Genomic DNA, 18,491 nt, shown 5'->3' with positions numbered 1-18,491 from the left:
TTCCTGAAGTGTGAATCCATGGACTGGAATGCCCTAACAGACCCCGACCCTCCTCCACCCATGTTAAGTAGTCAAAGACGCTTCAGAAACACTGCAAATAAAAATCCCTCTGTGATGATCGTGATACCACAAGCATATTCGTAATTCTGAAAGTCTGCCTAGGTAGATTTTCCATAGTAATAAACCATTCATGTAATTAATGAGCATCTGTCACGCGCCAAAATGATATGTTGAATACCTTAAATAGATTCTCTTATACACGCACATAGCAATCTTGAGAAGGAATTTATTGCTGTTCCTATTTTCAAGGGGAAGAAACTAAGCCTATGGGAATTAAAGTGACAGACTCAAAGTCACATAGTTACCTGGGAAGTTAAGCAGATATTGTTTCCAAATGCTGAACTTGGGAGAAATTTATGTAGATTTCTTTATCATAGTAAATATTGTATTTACTAACATTTTACATTGATTAGAAACCATTAAGTATGCACAAACCTGACACAGTGTGCAAAAACCACCAATAACGAGGCATTTTACTTTAGTGCTTCTGCCCAAAAGAAGAAAAATGGTTCTAAAAATGGGTGTGGAAATATTACAGCAAACGTTGTCAACTAGAAGAAGCAAGTTCAGAACTGTATTTCAAATGATTTAGCATAATAAATTCTTAAGGATCATGCAAACTATAGCACAAATAAATACGACAAACATCATTTACTCATCTTTAGAGTATAAATCACATTGGCAAAAGATGACCTTCTTATAACTGTTATTGTTTTAAGTGATTAACCAAATGTGTTGATACCTCCTTCATGATGTCTATTATTTCTATTTCTTCCTTTCCATTTTCATTGCAGGCATCCTGGTTTTGACAGTGATGTATATCCCATCAGGTCTTTCTTGTCTCCATTTCTCTCCACACTTCTTGTACATTAAAGTTCTAACAGAAATGTGTGTTGAGCAGGTACCTTCCATTGTAGCTGTGTTCAGAATGGTCACACTATTTAGAACTAAGGAACCCTAGGGCTCATTTTGACTGTATTTTGGCGGAGAGGGGAGATGATTTTAGCTGACAGTCTGACACATGAAAGCATGGCGGATCCAAGATTGGGTTCAAAGTACACCCCGTCAGTCATGTGATCTTACTTTTATGCCTTGTTTATTCTAACTTTAGGCTTCATCTATCCTACTTTGTCATCAATTACATTTTAATAGTTCTGGAAGGTCAAGCAAAAGGGCCAAAATTAATATATAAAATGTATACACTAATCAAATGTAATGAATATTTACAATTATTAGTAGAGATATGTGCAAATAAGCAGTGTAAATGAAGAAAAATTGGTTTGTGACATATGAAGGTATGGCAATGTTACTTTCAGTGTATAAACAAGAGCAGATTTAGTGTCTCAAAAGAAATTTTAAGTAGTCATTTAACAAAAATGTTTTATACTTCATTTGAGGTATACATGATTTTGAAATGGCTTCAAAGTGAATATTGGAATAAATTTAAATAAGAAATAAAATAATATCTCTAATTTGCCTTTCACACTCATGGCACTTATGAATAAAAATTTTGTTAATTGTTAGGCAAATAAGAGAAATCCCAAAGAAATCTCTTTGATATAAAATAATTAACATCTTTTTAGATGCATCTTTGGAGTTAGTTCTCCGTTGAAATAATTCCTTCTAATGTATTACATTTGTGTATCTTTCTATAATATCACAGTCATCAAAATATTTGTCAGTTTGAATTGTATTATATATTTTGGAAATTCTTTTTTACTGAAACTAATTCTTAGAGAATATACAAGGAATTAACTCTGAAATAGAAACTTTTGTATGCTTTCATGGAGAAAAACGGTGACTAAAGATGCTCTGGGCATCTTAATACACAAGGACTGACTAGGCAGAGGTCTTCTTATGCTTCCATGGGAATAGTCTGCAACTTGTACCAAAAATTGTATTATATATTATTGTGACATATATGGCAAATATTATAAAAGTTTAAATTGTTAATATGTCAATATATTAACCTGATGTTATATCACAGTGCCTTCTAATAGAAATGAAATTTAACCCTACAGTTTGTATTTATCCAAATCAATGTCTAGTAAATATACACATATTGGGATAATAAGAAATGTTACTGCGGAACATCATTGTTTAGGTATCTGGGTGTGGATGAGACACAATTAAAAATGGCAACCTTCCTGTTGATGGAAATGAGATCATAAAGCACAGTGGGAATGCCTCCTCCCCCACTTAAGCCTCAGTTAAATTAAAAAAAAAAGTACTTAAAGCAGGCATGAACACACAAAGATAACAAACAAATGAAGACAGGAGACAAGAGCACGGAGAGAGAACACCAGAATTTTAAATATGAAAAAAAAATGAAGTGAACGAATTTTCTCATCTCAGTGGAGAAGGCTGAAACTCATTGCTGCAAGAAGGAAACCAAAGTAGCATTTAGCTATGGAGCTCCAGAATGTTCACAAAATTAGCACAATCAGGACCATCCAAAGTTGGAATGGAAGCAGAAGTTGAGATTAGGATTACTTGTTGAAAGTCCTGTGTAGGTAGCATTTAGAAACCTAGATCCTTTTGCTCCAAACGTACATAGCTGTTAGAACACTCGTCACAAGGGAAGAATAGGAATTTATTTTTTTGAAGTTGTTGGGGTAGAGTGATTCTGCCTTTGGAGACACAAGGCACATAGGGAAGTAGGCATGCCATCCTGAAACCAACACATGAAAGAAGCCCCATTCTTAGTTATCAGAACATGAGGACAATGGTTAGCCCAATTTCTATTTCCATCATAGGCTTGTGCCTTATGGAGTTTTCAGGGTGGTTGTAAGCCAAGCTTGTACCTTTACTACCTGATTGTAAGCCAAGTTTATACCCTCAACACCAAAGCAGAGACTGAAGATTTCTTTCCATGAAACTGATTGTTATACAAAGAATTTTGCCACTTAATAAGACTTGCTCATGCATACAACTCCCAAGTAATTTTTTCATTCTTAAATATAAATAGATCATTGAGAGGGTGAAAAAGCAACCATAGATTGGGAGAAGATATTCACAATTTGTATATCTAACAATAGAATCCAGAAGATATAAAATATATATTTGAAATCCAAATACATAAAGAACTCATAAATCAGTAAGTAAGGAAAAGATAGGCAATCCAATAGAAAAATGAGCAAAAATCTTGAATAGATTTTACAAAAGAGATGCAATAAATAGGCAATACATATGTGAAAGGTATTTGATATCATTAGTTATCAGGGAAATGCAAATTGAAACAAAATTAAGATACCACAATACATCCACCAAAATCACTAAGATAAAATTTTCCGGAATTAGCAAGTACTGACAAGGGTATGGAATTGAACTAATTCTCATACGTTAATGATGGAGTCCAAATTGTTACAGCCACTTTGAAGAATGGGCACTACATACATTGTAAGACCCAGCAAAGAGACTCCCAGTACACGAACAAAAACATGTGCATATGTGCACAAAAAGATGTTTGCAAGAACCTTGATAACAGCACTATGTGTATTAGCCCCTAAGTAGAGACTACCTATATTCCAGTCATCAACTAAATAGGTAAAATAATCATAGTATATTCATACCTCACTATATGGCAAGAAGAATAAACAGTCTAGAATTATGCAAGAGGACGATTGGAATTAATAAAATAAACATAACATTGAACAAAAGAAGCCAGACACAGAGAGACTACATATTGTATGATTCCATTTATATAAAGATGACAAGGGTTTCAAGAGTGCTGTTAAAGCTGTATTTCTTGGTCTGAGTGCTAGCTACATGAAAGTGCTCAGTTCGTGAAAATATTGTTAACTGTACCATTAAGATTTTCCTGTGTTTATGTTATTCTTAAGTGAAAATTTGTTATTTCTCTCTCTATATATATGTATATGTTTATACATATATATATTTCTACATATAATAGATATGTATATCTATGAATATATAATAAGATATTCCAAGGTAGATTCTTAAATGAAACAGATTGAGAAAACAATACATAAAACTAAGAATGAAAAGAGAACACAGAGAAAAAAACTAATGAAGGAGTAAAAAGAATTTTTATAGGAATATAATTAATATCCTCTGAGAGATAAAATAATGTAAATTGAAACAAAATCAATATAAAACCTGGAAGATAAAGTTGAGAAATTCTCCACAGAATAAAATAAAAAATTAAAAGATAAAGAGATGGAACATAGCAAAGGAATATATATGTTGTATATATGTCTATTTTAGTAAGTGATTAGACCAAAGAGCTCAACATCCAAATCATACAAATTCCATCTACATTTCACTCCACAAAAATGACAACGAGGTGATAAAAGAGGAACAAGTGAGATTAACAATGGAAAGACATGAATTCAGAAGCTAATGACAAAGGGAAAGGTGAGGAAATGGCTGGAAGCAGCGTTAGAGATGATACGCTCCAGATGGGAAGAGGAAGACTTGGTTCTCAGAGGGTTGTCTACAGGTGAAAAAATGAAACTCATATATTTCCTTATGTATTTGGGTGCCTTGAAAGGAAAATTACCCTTTTGTCAGAGTTGTGTGGATGAATTGCTGTAACAGTAAAAAGTCAGGTAATAACACATAGAGAAACTAAAAGTTGAACTCAAGAGAAACTGTACATCACATACCCCAATTATGAATATTACTTGTAAAGTCACAAACATGTAATCATTGTCTAGTAATTTTACAAATCATTGGGATACACGCTTTAGAAAAATTTAGAAGAAATGAGGGAAAAATAGTTAAGTTCTTATTTTCCATGATAGGACAGTAACAGATAACTAAATCCGAAAATGAAGAACCAACAGTATAAACAATCTTTTAAAATAGTATGTTGGTAAATATCAGACGAAACAACTAAGAAAAAAAATCTATATTGGAAGTTAGAAGGTATGGGGCAAGCAATTGCTATTTTTTCTGTAATAAATCTGGAAAAGAGGCTGACTTTTAAAATTGTACACTAGTATTTGTTATTCTGATAAAAATAGTTATTTTTAAAAACATGAAGACAATCAATTGAAGAATCCTATTAAAGAAGAAAATATTTGAGGAGATAGCTACAAAGTGAGGTGGATGTTGTCAATCTTTAAAAAAATTTAATAATATAAACATAAAGTTTCCAAATCTGATGTAAAACAGGAATAGTGGTATTTACTTTGGTCAGATTGCTAATTTATGGAAATTGTCAGTTATTATGTTCCTGAAATAATGTTTATGATAAAAGTATCTGCATAATTGAATTGGTTTTGAAATTAAGAAAAGTTTTTAGATGACTTGGCTTTAGGAAATAAAACATGAGAGTATATTTTTTAACAAGACTTTTGGGTTTATTTTTTGCTTCTGATTAAACTAAAAGCTTGATTCTTACTAGTATCATTTTATTATTAATATATTCAATATGCATATATTTTCTGATATATATATATCCATTATTGTAATGACTAATATTAGTTTACTACTAATGTAATACATGTATCTCTCTGATCAATTTTACCCATTTACTAAACAAGTGCTCTGAAGATGAATCAAATTTCCAAAAAGTATCATCAATGTTCAAAAGAAAAGATATAATGATATCAAGAGAGACTTCTTCTTTCATGTTGACCACCACCCCCAAAATCTAACATTCTAAGACATGATATTGTAACAAGGCAGCTATTTAAAATGTCAGGTAGCAAAAAGGTCATTTGAGTTAAAGCAGCAACAGATGAAGAGAAACCTCACCTGATACATCACCTATATAGGAAAAAAGTATTTGCCCTGCTTGGAAATTAGATCAATGAAAACAACAGCTGGAAGTCTTCCTACGGGTGTACGCATTCACTTTGACATGAAACATGAGTGAACCATCACCGTCTCCTTCTGTGAAGAATCCATTGGTCTGCAGCCTATGAATCTCATTATCTTTGCTTCACGATGCTACCCAATTCTATTTGTATTTTCGAGTTTTTAATGGTTGATTTAACATTTTCAGACATTGTTCATCTTTATAATATTCATGTTTATATGACTGAAGTAATCTAGATTGAATCCTTACTATTTTACCAGTACTGCATCAGACAATTTCACGTGCATTATTCATGTTATTTCAACCATTTCAAGGTATTAACATCATTTTTTCCACCATTAGCCGAAATGAAAATGAAATTTCTTTTCATTTTTATTTTTCTTAGACATGTCTATATTTTAGATATTTAATAGCACATACAATATAACACAATGGTATTCAACTTTACCTGGATTTGCCCCACAAGGGACATTTGACAATGTCTAGAAACTTTTTTGCTTGTCATACCTAAGGGGCATTACTGGCATCTAGTAAGTAGAGGCCAGGGATCTGGAAAATATTCTACAGTGTACAGACTAGCACCCTCACAACAAAAAAATTATCTTGCTCAAGAGGTCAACAGAGTCAAGTTAAGAAACTATGATATAACATAATCAATCTTTATGGATTTGTATTGATAAAATGTGTAATTGTTCCAAGTCAAATATTCTTATGGAAAATTGGAATGGAATCCACTGGACAATACCTATCCTGAAAGACGTAGAGTGTGGGAAAGGCATTAGGGACAGTGGCAGGGATAGAACATCCCATGTGTACTTGAAATCTTCCCCTCAGTGACAAGCACAGCTCCTCTGGTCAGAAGCTCTACGGGACAGTCGGCTTGATTTGAGTATAGTTTCTTCTCAAACATTAAAACTGAAGCACGAAGTAAGCTCATAATTTAAAATTTAGAATTTAAAAATCACCCTGAATGCTTTTATTCAGTTGTCTCTAAAGAGCCAAGAAAACGTGAGTTACTAAAAGATGTGGAAAGAAAAAAAAGGTTAACCAAAATGATTATGAAAACTCACATAAATGGACATTAAATATGCATACAAAAGGTATCTTATCTTCTAAAAACATGTTTCTTGTCAGTTTTTTGCCCTTGAATGTTTAAATGATTGGTTTTTCAATAATACACATCGAATTCAATGCACCCCAAAGCAGCAGATTATGTAAACATGTTAGCTCATAAATAGCCCCCAAACAAAGTCAGTTCATGCCAGGAAGGTATTATATAATTAACGGTATGGGAAACTAGAAATGTCTTTGTTTCCATCCCTAACTTTTCATCTTATTTTTGGAAAGGAAGCTGAACATGCCCTTGTCAAAAATATCCTGTGATCCAATTGTCATATAGAATATATCTGCAGGATAAACTGAAGATCTTTTCCAATAAAGACATTCTTATTATTTATATTATTTTATTCAAACAGCATGTTATAAATACAAATATACAGTTACAATTAACATGTAAACTAATTTTAGTAAGGTATTCCACAAAATTGGGAGTTCATTCAGCAATTTTAAGTAAATTAAATAGAAATTATTTTTAAAAGAAAGAAAAGAGGAGATCTGTATTTGCTTAAAATTCTCCCCGGTGAAGGATCAATGGTGAGGTATCAACGCTGAGCTACATCATTTTACTGATGGCTGGAAGATGCTACTGGGTACCCTGATCTCTTCATTTAGAAGCTATGCCCTTTTGCAGCAGTCATTTGCATTTTCTGAACCTAACTTTACTTTTCATCTTGAAATGAGAATGAAATACCACCTGTCTTTTTCATCTCATGAGAGGCTATGTGGTGATGTGAGTGAATGAATTGTATAAACCCTAGTACTTAACAGGAAAGTTCCAGTTTGTGGATTTTGGTATAATAAATTGAACATATGAGCCTTTCTTAGAAAAAAATAATTTATTAGAGAAGTTTCCTTCTCTGAATTTTATAAAAATTAGTAAGTGTGACATCCAGGCTTTAAAGTTGTCCTTGTGAACCTCACTTCCTGTGCTTGGGATTTTGTGTGATACCCTCTGTTGGACCTGTGACCTGTGACTTGTTTCTAACTGATGAAATGCATCAAAGATGATGGTATGTACAAGATTACACACACATGATTACAGAAGAGTGGAGTGTGCATCTTGCTAGAATCTCTTTGTGCTGACTTTGAAGAAGCAAGCTGACATAAATTCTACAGCTGCAAGGAAATGAATTCTGTCTGCACCCTTGGAGATTTAAGAAACAGATCATTTTTGGGTGATGCTTCAGATGAGAACCCAGAACTGACCAACACCTTGATCACAGCCTTGAGATTCTCTAAGCAGAGGACTCAGCTAAGCCATATCCTGATTCCTGACTAATAGAACCTGTGAGATAATAAATGTGTATGGGTTTGGGCTGCCAATTCTGTGGTGATTTGTTATGCAATGTAGAAACTAATACAGTCAATAATTCAGCATATTTGTTTCCAGGTATAAAGTGTTTGGCCCATTTCAATTTCTATTTCTTCTCATAATATGATTCTCCTTCATGTGCAAGATTTGGTGACCCACTTGTAAGTCCTCCCAAACTCAATTCACGTGGAACATCTCTCATACTTTGCCCCAAGATAAAAGAAAGGACTACCAGTACTATTTTAATAGAATTTCCTAAAATACTATGAAAAGTCATATAAAGTTGAACAATTCTATGTTATTTTTTAAATTTGGGACATTTTAAAGCCTATGATACACTAACATGCATAGGGTTCTCCAAAAGGAAGGTATATAACATTCAGGACTTCAGGAAATTATCTCAGCAAGTAAGCCCCTCAAAGCACCTATGAACAGCTCATGGGACACTGTACTGCTTAGAACAGTTTAGGAAATGTATGTCCAGACTTTCTGTTGGTCATTATACTAAAGCTGATGACTAATGATCTGAAATCAGAAATGACATTTATTCCTCTCCCACAGAGCATTTGTAAGTTATCCATGAAAGGGAAAAAGCAGACTAACTTTTACTGAAATTTTACTATGAGCTAGGCACTGTGCTAGGCTCATTGCACTCATTGGATCATTTCTTCCTCAACAAAATATTGTAAAGAGAAATTATTCCCACTTTACCAACTGTAGACATTGAGGATCAATGGGAACAAGAGATTCGCAAAGGATCCACATCTACCACTGTCAAGGCTTGGACTCAATCCCAACTAGTCCTGGATCTTAAATTCACTTACTTCTCACCACGTAATTCATTCTGCGTTCCTAAGGACATGTAAAACTACACGCTATTTTGTTTGTGAAGCAGAGTGGTTAATCAAGAGACTATATAAATATTGAGTACCATTTGGCAAATGAGTATTGATTTATTTATATAATTAAATGATAATTAGAAATGTACTAAAATCCATGACATAGTTCCAGTTAACAATCAGTATTCCCTTGATGCCTTCTGAGAAACAAGATGTCAGTTATTGCTGATCAATTATATTTTTGGCCTTTTGCATTGCTTAACTAGGTTTTCAAATATCTGTATATAAAAGTTTGGTGCTATATTAAAAACTGGGAAGTAAATATTGAGAACTTTTTAAAATGTCCACCTGTCCTTCTTGAACATACACAGGTGGACACAGCAGGCCCACGTAGCACATATCTGCTCCAATGCTTGCTTGGCAATATCTGTATCACAGCAAAGACTCACCTTTTCCCTGGGGTAAAGTTAGAAACGTTGTCTCATGGGATACCCATCCTAAACTCAAAGATTTGGCAAAATCTGGGGTACTAGCTTTAAACTTCCTGTGAATTTTGAATTCTTATCCATGCTGTTTTAAATGTAAAACATTTAAAACTATTTCAAGAACAAAATCTTGTTGCAATTAGTCTATTGATTTGGAAATTAGGATGAGTTAAAGAGAGCTGAAAACACATCTCAAGGTAAAGACGCGTTAATCTCTCTTCTCTGTCTTCAGATTACATTCAAGACAAGAGACTCCCACCAATATATGGGCACAAAGAGCTAACATTTCCTCCCACTACTTTATGAACTGTGTCAAGATAACCTAGGAAAGCTATTTTAATCCTATCAATAATAAAAAATTCAGGATACTGTTAGTAAAATATTTTAAAAACAAATACATTGTCTTTTGGAAAAGATAGCCCACTAATTTTGTACTGTGGAGTAAAAGAATGTCTGATTCACATTGATTAATCTCCTTGTAACACAGGGGAAAATGAGTCCAAGGCCTTTTTTTCAATGAGAGTAGATGAGTAATGATCTTTATTTTAGCACCAATTTTCATTCCAGGGAGACGAATTGAGACCTTTGGATGACTCATGGATCTCATGATAAACTCTTAGCCAGCTATCAAACCGCATTCCCATTGCAGAGGTCTATTAAGGACAATTCATTTTATTCAGAGCTATCTTACATTTGGTGATTTGTGTTGCATTCTTGAAGAAATAGCTCCTGAAAGAGTTGAATTTGTAATTGTCAAAATTGACTATAGAATACACGTTCTTTTCAAATGCCCATGGAACATTCTCCAGGATTGATCACATATTAGGCCACAAAACAAGTCTCAATAAATTTAAAAAGATTGAAATAATACCATGCATCTTTTCTTACCACAAAGGCATGAAACTGGAAATCAACTACAGAAAGAAAACCAGAAAAGCCACAAAAATGTGGAGATTGAACAAAATGCTACTGAACAATGATTGGGTCAATGAAGAAATCAAAGAAGAATTCAAAAAATTCCTGGAGACAAATGAAAATGAAAACACGACATGCCAAAATCTGTGGGATACAGCAAAAGCGGTTCTATGAGGGAAGTTTATAGCAATTCAGGCCCACCTCAACAAAGAAGAAAAATCCCAAATAGACAATCTAAAAGTGCATCTAAAGGTACTGGAAAAAGAACAACAAACAAAGCCCAGAATCAGCAGAAGGAAGGAAATAATAAAAATCAGAGCAGAAATAAACGAAATAGAGACTAAAAAAACATAGAAAAAATTAATGAAACCAAAAGCTGTTTCTTTGAAAAGATAAACAAAATTGACAAACCCTTAGCTAGACTTACCAAGAAAAAAAGAGAGAAGTCTCAAATAAATAAAATCAGAAATAAAAGAGGAGAGATTACAATGGACACCTCAGAAATACAAAAGATAATAAGACAATACTATGAAAAGCTATACGCCAACAAATTGGAGAATCTAGAGGAAATTGATAAATTCTTAGAAACATACAACCTTCCAAAACTGGACCAAGAAGGTGTAGAAAATTTGAATAGACCGATCACCAGTAAGGAGATCGAAACAGTAATCCAAAACATCCCCCCCAAAAAAAGTCCAGGACCAGATGGCTTCCCTGGTGAATTCTACCAAACATTCAAAGAAGACTTAATACCTATCCTTCTCAAACTCTTCCAAAAAATTGAAGAGGAGGGGAGGCTTCCTAACTCCTTCTACAAAGCAAACATTATCCTGATACCAAAACCACACAAGGACAACACAAAACAAGAAAGTTACAGGCTAATATCACTGACGAACATCAATGCAAAAATCCTCAACAAAATACTAGCAAATCGAATACAACATTACATTAAAAAGATCACACATCATGACCAAGTGGGTTTCATTCCAGGGACGCAGGGATGGTTCAACATCCACAAATCTATCAACAGGATACATCACATTAACAAAATGAAGAATAAAAATCACATGATCATCTCAATAGATGCAGAGAAAGCATTTGACAAGATACAGCATCTATTTATGATAAAAACTCTAAATAAAATGGGTATAGAAGGAAAATACCTCAACATAATAAAGGCCATATATGACAAACCCATAGCAAATATCATTCTCAATGGAGAAAAACTGAAAGCTATCCCTCTAAGAACAGGAACCAGACAAGGATGCCCACTGTCACCACTCATTTAACATAGTGTTGGAAGTCCTAGCCAGAGCAATCAGTCAAGAAAAAGAAATAAAAGGGATCCACATTGGAAAAGAAGAAGTGAAACTGTCACTCTTTGCAGATGACGTGATTTTATATCTAGAAAACCCTAAAGAGTCCACTAAAAAACTTTTAGAAATAATAAAGGAATACAGTCAAGTTGCAGGATACAAAATCAACGTACAAAAATTGGTTGCATTTCTATACACTAACAACAAAGTAGCAGAAAGAGAAATTAAGAACACAATCCCATTTACAATTTCAACAAAAAGAATAAAATACCTAGGAATAAACTTAACAAAAGAGGTGAAAGATCTGTACACTGAAAACTACAAAACATTGTTGAAAGAAATCGAAGAAAGAAAGAAAGACACAAAGAAATGGAAAGATATTCCATGCTCTTGGATTGGAAGAATTAACATTGTTAAAATGTCCATACTTCCTAAAGCAATCTACAGATTCAATGCAATCCCTATCAAAGTTCCAACAACATTTTTTACAGAAATAGAACAAAGAATCCTAAAATTTTTACGGAACAACAAAAGATCCCAAATAGCCAAAGGATTCCTGAGAAAAAAGAACAAAGCTGGAAGTATCACACTCCCTGACTTCAATTTATACTACAAAGCCATAGTAACCAAAACAGCATGGTACTGGCACAAAAACAGACACACAGATCAATGGAACAAAATTGAGAGCCCAGAAGTAAACCCACACGTTTATGGACAGCTAATATTCGACAAGGGAGCCAAGAGCATACGATGGAGAAAGGAGAGTCTCTTCAATAAATGGTGTTGGGAAAACTGGACAGCCACATTCAAAAGAATAAAAGTAGACCATTCCCTTACACCATGCACAAAAATCAACTCAAAATGGATTAAAGACTTGAATGCAAGACCAGAAACGATGAGACTTCTAGAAGAAAACATAGGCAGTGCACTCTATGACATTGGTCTGAGCAGCATATTTTCAAGTCCCATTTCTGACCGAACAAGGGAAACAAAAGAAAAAATGAACAAATGGGACTACATCAAACTAAAAATCTTCTGCACAGCAAAGGAAACCATCAACAAAACGAAAAGGCAACCTAACAATTGGGAGAAGATATTTGCAAACCATATATCAGATAAGGGGTTAATATCCAAAATATACAAAGAACTCATACAGCTCAACAACAAAAAAAACAAGAATCCAATTAGAAAACGGGCAAAAGATCTGAACAGAGATTTCTCCAAAGAAGATATACGGATGGCCAAACAAGCATATGAAAAGATGCTCAACATCATTAGCTATCAGGGAAATGCAAATCAAAACTACAATGAGGTATCATCTCACTCTGGTCAGAATGGCTATAATTAACAAGACAGGAAACAACAAATGTTGGAGAGGATGTGGAGAGAAAGGAACCCTTGTTCACTGCTGGTGGCAGTGCAAACCGGTGCAGCCACTAGGGAAAGCAGTATGGAGTATCCTCAGAAAATTAAGGCTAGATCTATCATATGATCCAGCTATTCCACTGCTGGGTATTTATCCAAAGAACTTGAAAACACAAAGGCATAAAGATACCTGCACCCCTATGTTCACTGCGGCATTATACACAATAGCCAAGACATGGAAGCAACCTATGTGCCCATCAAGGGACGAATGGATAAAGAAGATGTGGTATTTATACATGATAGACTACTACTCAGCCATAAGAAACAATGAAATCCGGCCATTTGTGACAACATGGATGGACCTTGAGGGTATTATGTTGGGTGAAATAAGTCAGAGGGAGAAAGTCAAATACCATATGATCTCACTCATAAGTAGAAGATAAAAACAACAACAACAACAAAAACACATAGCATTGGAGATTGGAGTGGTGGTTACCATTGGGGAAGGGGGGAGGGGGGAGGGTAAAAGGGGTGATTAGGGTCACATGTGAGGGGATGCACTATAATTAGTGTTCGGGTGGTGAACATGATGTAATGTATCCAGAATTTGAAATATGATGTACATCTGAAAAAAAATGAGAAAGTAAACAAATTAATTCATATAGATTGGCACCTGGGCTAACAACTATTGCCAATCTTCCTTTTTTCTTTTTTTTTTTTTTTAAGGATTGGTACCTGGGCTATCAACTCTTGCCAATCTTTTTTTTTTTTCTTTCTGCTTTATCTCCCCCAACCCCCGCCCACCCACCCCGCTACACAGTTGTATATCTTAGTAGCAGGTCCTTCTAGTCGTGGGATGTGGGACGCCGCCTCAATGTGGCCTGACGAGTGGCGCCATGTCCACAGGATCCGAACCCTGGGCTGCCGTAGTGGAGCGTGTGAACTTAACCACTCAGCCAAGGAGCCGGCCCCTTGACCAAATATTTTATCCATGTGATATCTACATAAAATTTTCCTTTACTTCGGTGGGGAGGATGCTTTCCTGCCTCTTTATTTTTAGCTTTCCAAGTTGGTGAAAGAAATTCAAATCACTTAGGGGCCAAATGGTATCTGAAGACACAAATTCAGGTCAGTTCAATAAACCTCAACCAAAAGAAAAAAAAAAATTGACTATAGTGGAACTATTTTAAAATGGAGTTGGAGCTGCCTTTCCAGGGAAACTGCTGTGCTGTTTTGAATCTTGGACTGGGCCAAACTTTTGGACTGGGCCAAAATGACAATTGTTTTACCGCCAATTGTTTGAGAAGTCACCAGGAAACAGACATCCTGATCACAAAGACTGAGGATGGTGGATTTTCTGAAGATAGATCAATGTTTAGCTGAGACCAGCTCTCTGCCTCCAGCTTCAATTAAAATTCTTTGCAATACAACTTCCCTTCTTTGCCTTTAAAAGCCTCTAACTTTTCTCCCTAGGGGAACATGTTTTGGGTTTCTACCTGCGGCTGTGTCTCCTGACTTGCAATTCTATTTGCTCAAATAAATATCTGCTATTTAAATTGTAATGATTTTTCTTCGGTTGACATAATCTATTCTTAATAAATAAACAAAAATTTGAGTAACTTATCTAGATTTTAAGCGTATGCTTTAAAGTCTTTTGCTCTCTTTCTAAAGAAAAATTAAGAAATTTTGGTCAAGACAGCATAGTATGTTCATCCATGAATCTTCTTCAAAAACATATGAAAGACAGAAAAATATGAAAAAGATTTAAAAAAATGTGAGTTAAAAAAACAAATCGAACAAGCATGCCTAGGCTTTGTCAAAGCAAAAATTGCACTTGACCAAATTATATGGATAAGAAGGTGGCAATGGGGGCGGGGGGGGAAATCAGAGTGTAGTCTGAACTCAACTGCACTAAAAGGTTGAAGAGTTTTAAAAGCTGACTGGGGGTGGTGGGGTGGGCTGCGTTCAGGCCTTCTGTGTTGCCTAATTGGCCTTACACAAAGGAAAAGTAAACTTTCTTGTATCTTCAGGACAGAAGGTGGTTTTACAGCTTGGAGCTAGGAGCCTATCTTGGGGCTATCTTCCTTGATTATTACATTTCAATGGCTGGCTCCCAGCCACTTGAAAAAGATAGCCCTGGATTGTAACACTGGCAAGAAGCTTTTAAAAATATTTTCATCTCAAAAGAGCAGACAAAGAATATACAATGACAGGTTTTCTAAGTAAATGCTCTAAGAAAACAGAGGAGGGGCCTCTGTAGTTAAGCCATTTGGATTCTGGAAGGGCCAGGGTGAGAGGGAGGTCAGGGACCTAGGGGCAGGAAGAAGCCAGCTAAAATTTACTCAAGCTAAGGGAAACATTAAGGCCCACTTGGTCAGCCTAAAATAGGAAAAGGTTTTGTTCTTGAAACCAGGGGCCAAATGGGTCCAGATTCCATTGACTCTGAAGGGAAGTGGGGCTACAAGCGATCCATGGGAGATGTGGGTCAGAGCCATAGTCACTGCTTTATACCAAGGCTGTAGTTCAGCTCTTGTTCATATGATCTGAGCTGAATAACAATTAGTCACTATTTTTGAGACTAGGAAGGACTAGAGATATAGGATGGAATTACAACCAGGAAGTGAAGAAAGCCATCTGCAATTCTGTGACTAGATCCACAATCTTTCCAAGACCACCTTGGGGTAGGAATCTTGACTGACCAATAAGACAACCTCATTCTGCATGGTGGATATGCTACCGAACCAGGTTTATTTTACCCACTGCACAATTATGCCGATCACTGAGATGACAAGTTTGCAAAGAGAAGGGATTTAATCACAACACACGGTCAGGTGAGGAGGTAAGAGAATCAATCCTCCCTGAAAATGGGGACTCAGGGATATTTATGGGATAAGAGGCAAGGTGGTCTGGCTCCTGGCTCCTTCTCTCTCGACAAGATGGCCACACCGACGGTACCGGCGAGTGCTCCTTCTGCAGCTCCAGCCCCAGCCACGGCTGCTGCCCCAGCCTCGGCCTCAGCCCCAGCCCCGGCCTCACCCACAGCTCCGGCCCCAGGCTCAGCGCCGGCTCCAGCGCCGGTTCCGGCCCCGACGGCGGCTCCAGCCTCATCCTCAGACCCGGCGGCAGCGGCGACTGCGACCGCGGCTTCCGGCCAGCCCCCGGCCTCGGCGCCAGCCCCAGCGCAGACCCCGGCGCAGTCTTTGCCGGGTCCTGCTCTCCCGGGCCCCTTCCCCGGCGGCCGCGTGGTCCGCCTGCACCCGGTCATTTTGGCCTCCATCGTGGACAGCTACGAGCGACGCAACGAGGGCGCTGCCCGCGTTATCGGGACCCTGCTGGGAACCGTTGACAAGCACTCTGTGGAAGTCACCAATTGCTTTTCAGTGCCACACAACGAGTCAGAAGATGAGGTGGCTGTTGACATGGAATTTGCTAAGAACATGTATGAATTGCACAAGAAGGTCTCTCCAAATGAGCTCATCCTGGGCTGGTACGCTACAGGCCATGACATCACAGAGCACTCTGTGCTGATCCATGAGTACTACAGCCGGGAAGCCCCCAACCCCATTCACCTCACTGTGGACACGAGCCTCCAGAACGGCCGCATGAGCATCAAGGCCTATGTCAGCAGTTTAATGGGTGTCCCTGGGAGGACCATGGGGGTGATGTTCACACCTCTGACAGTGAAATATGCATATTATGACACAGAACGCATCGGAGTTGACCTGATCATGAAGACCTGTTTTAGCCCCAACCGGGTGATCGGACTCTCAAGTGACTTTCAGCAAGTAGGAGGGGCGTCGGCTCGCATCCAGGATGCCCTAAGCACAGTGTTGCAGTACGCAGAGGATGTACTGTCTGGAAAGGTGTCAGCTGACAATACAGTGGGCCGCTTCTTGATGAGTCTGGTTAACCAAGTACCCAAGATAGTTCCTGATGACTTCGAGACCATGCTCAACAGCAACATCAATGACCTGCTGATGGTGACCTACTTGGCCAATCTCACACAGTCACAAATTGCCCTCAATGAGAAACTCGTAAACCTGTGAATGGGCCCCAATCCTAGGACTCAGAATGGAGTGAAATAGCTGGTTTCTTTATGGTTTGAGTCACACCGAGTCAGTCAACTGCTTGTGAGTCTAAATAAACATAGCCTACCTTTTGTAAATGAAAAAAAAAAAAAAAAAAAAAAGAGGCAAGGTGGTCTGAAGTGTGGGAATAGATAATTGGATGTGAGGAGAAGTGAGGTAAATGATGATCTGGGCTTGCATAGTCAAGCTTGACGCCTCTTCATAGGATGCGTGCTCACAAAATGGTGGCATTACAATGATGTGAGAGTGGAGTTTTTAGCTCCTTGACCTAAGAAAGCTCACTTGTCGAGCATTTGCACAGGCCCAGTTGATGGGTTGGTGGTCTCAACCGACCTGAACTGGACAAGGAGTCTGAGTTCCTGAAACATCCTTCTTAATTACTCTGTTGATAAGATGGGGTCGGTTGAACTGGTCCTGGAGGTCCCGTGGTTACACATAGGGGGCTAGTAGGATAGAACAGCAGCAAACCAAGAAGCAAACAAAAATTCCCCTGGAAGTTAGGGGAAAAATGACAAGAAAAGGAATCCCATTCATAGTATCTTAAATAATGTGATAATATAATGAGAGATAAAAAAGACCAATGAAGTTAGTTAGGACTCTTCAAAATAGGGAATAATGATTGAGATTATTCTAGAGGGGAGTTGTGGGCTTAGAAATTGAAATAGGATAGTTGAAAAGGCCTCAGAGAGAATGTAACATTTGAGCAAAGACATGCAGCAGGTTGACAAGCTAGTTCTACAGCTATCTGGGGGCAGGGAGGGGAGGAGCACAAGGCAGAAGAAACAGTGCAAACGTTTAAGGAACAGCAAGGAAACCATTGTGGAGATTGAGGGAAGATGAGTTCAGATGTGTAATGAGACTGGTTCGGGCTCAGTGAGCCAAGGAGTTGAAAGAAAGATTTCTTAGACTCTCAAGGTCTGGCAGTAGTGCTCTTTTATTTAGAGAATAGCATGGGGACAGGACCCATGGGTAGTAAGACCTGCTGCAAACATGGGTTGAGGGTAGGGCTAAATTTAAGGTGTAGGTATGTGAGTTATCTCTTTACAAGACAAGGAAAGAATATGTCAAAAAGTTGTTAAAATGGTATCAATGCAGGTGGGGTCTGGTTATTGGGTGGTACTACAACTCTAGATAAGAATCAGACCAGATTAAGTCAGGATGTCCTATGCTTCCCAGAGGATGTTGGTGGTGGGGGGAGTCAGCT

The 18,491-nt window shown here is 37.1% G+C and overlaps 1 pseudogene; it reads left to right on the top strand.

The window, feature by feature from the left end:
* The first annotated feature begins 16,119 nt into the window (after positions 1 to 16,119).
* LOC106831823 (eukaryotic translation initiation factor 3 subunit F pseudogene) lies at positions 16,120 to 17,382 on the top strand (annotated as a pseudogene).
* Positions 17,383 to 18,491: the final 1,109 nt, after the last annotated feature.

This window comes from Equus asinus, chromosome 8, assembly GCF_041296235.1.
Source record: "Equus asinus isolate D_3611 breed Donkey chromosome 8, EquAss-T2T_v2, whole genome shotgun sequence".
In the NCBI taxonomy this organism is placed as follows: domain Eukaryota; kingdom Metazoa; phylum Chordata; class Mammalia; order Perissodactyla; family Equidae; genus Equus; species Equus asinus.
The sequence above is the reverse complement of the archived record's forward strand: the minus strand, read 5'-3'. Positions and strand labels throughout refer to the sequence as shown.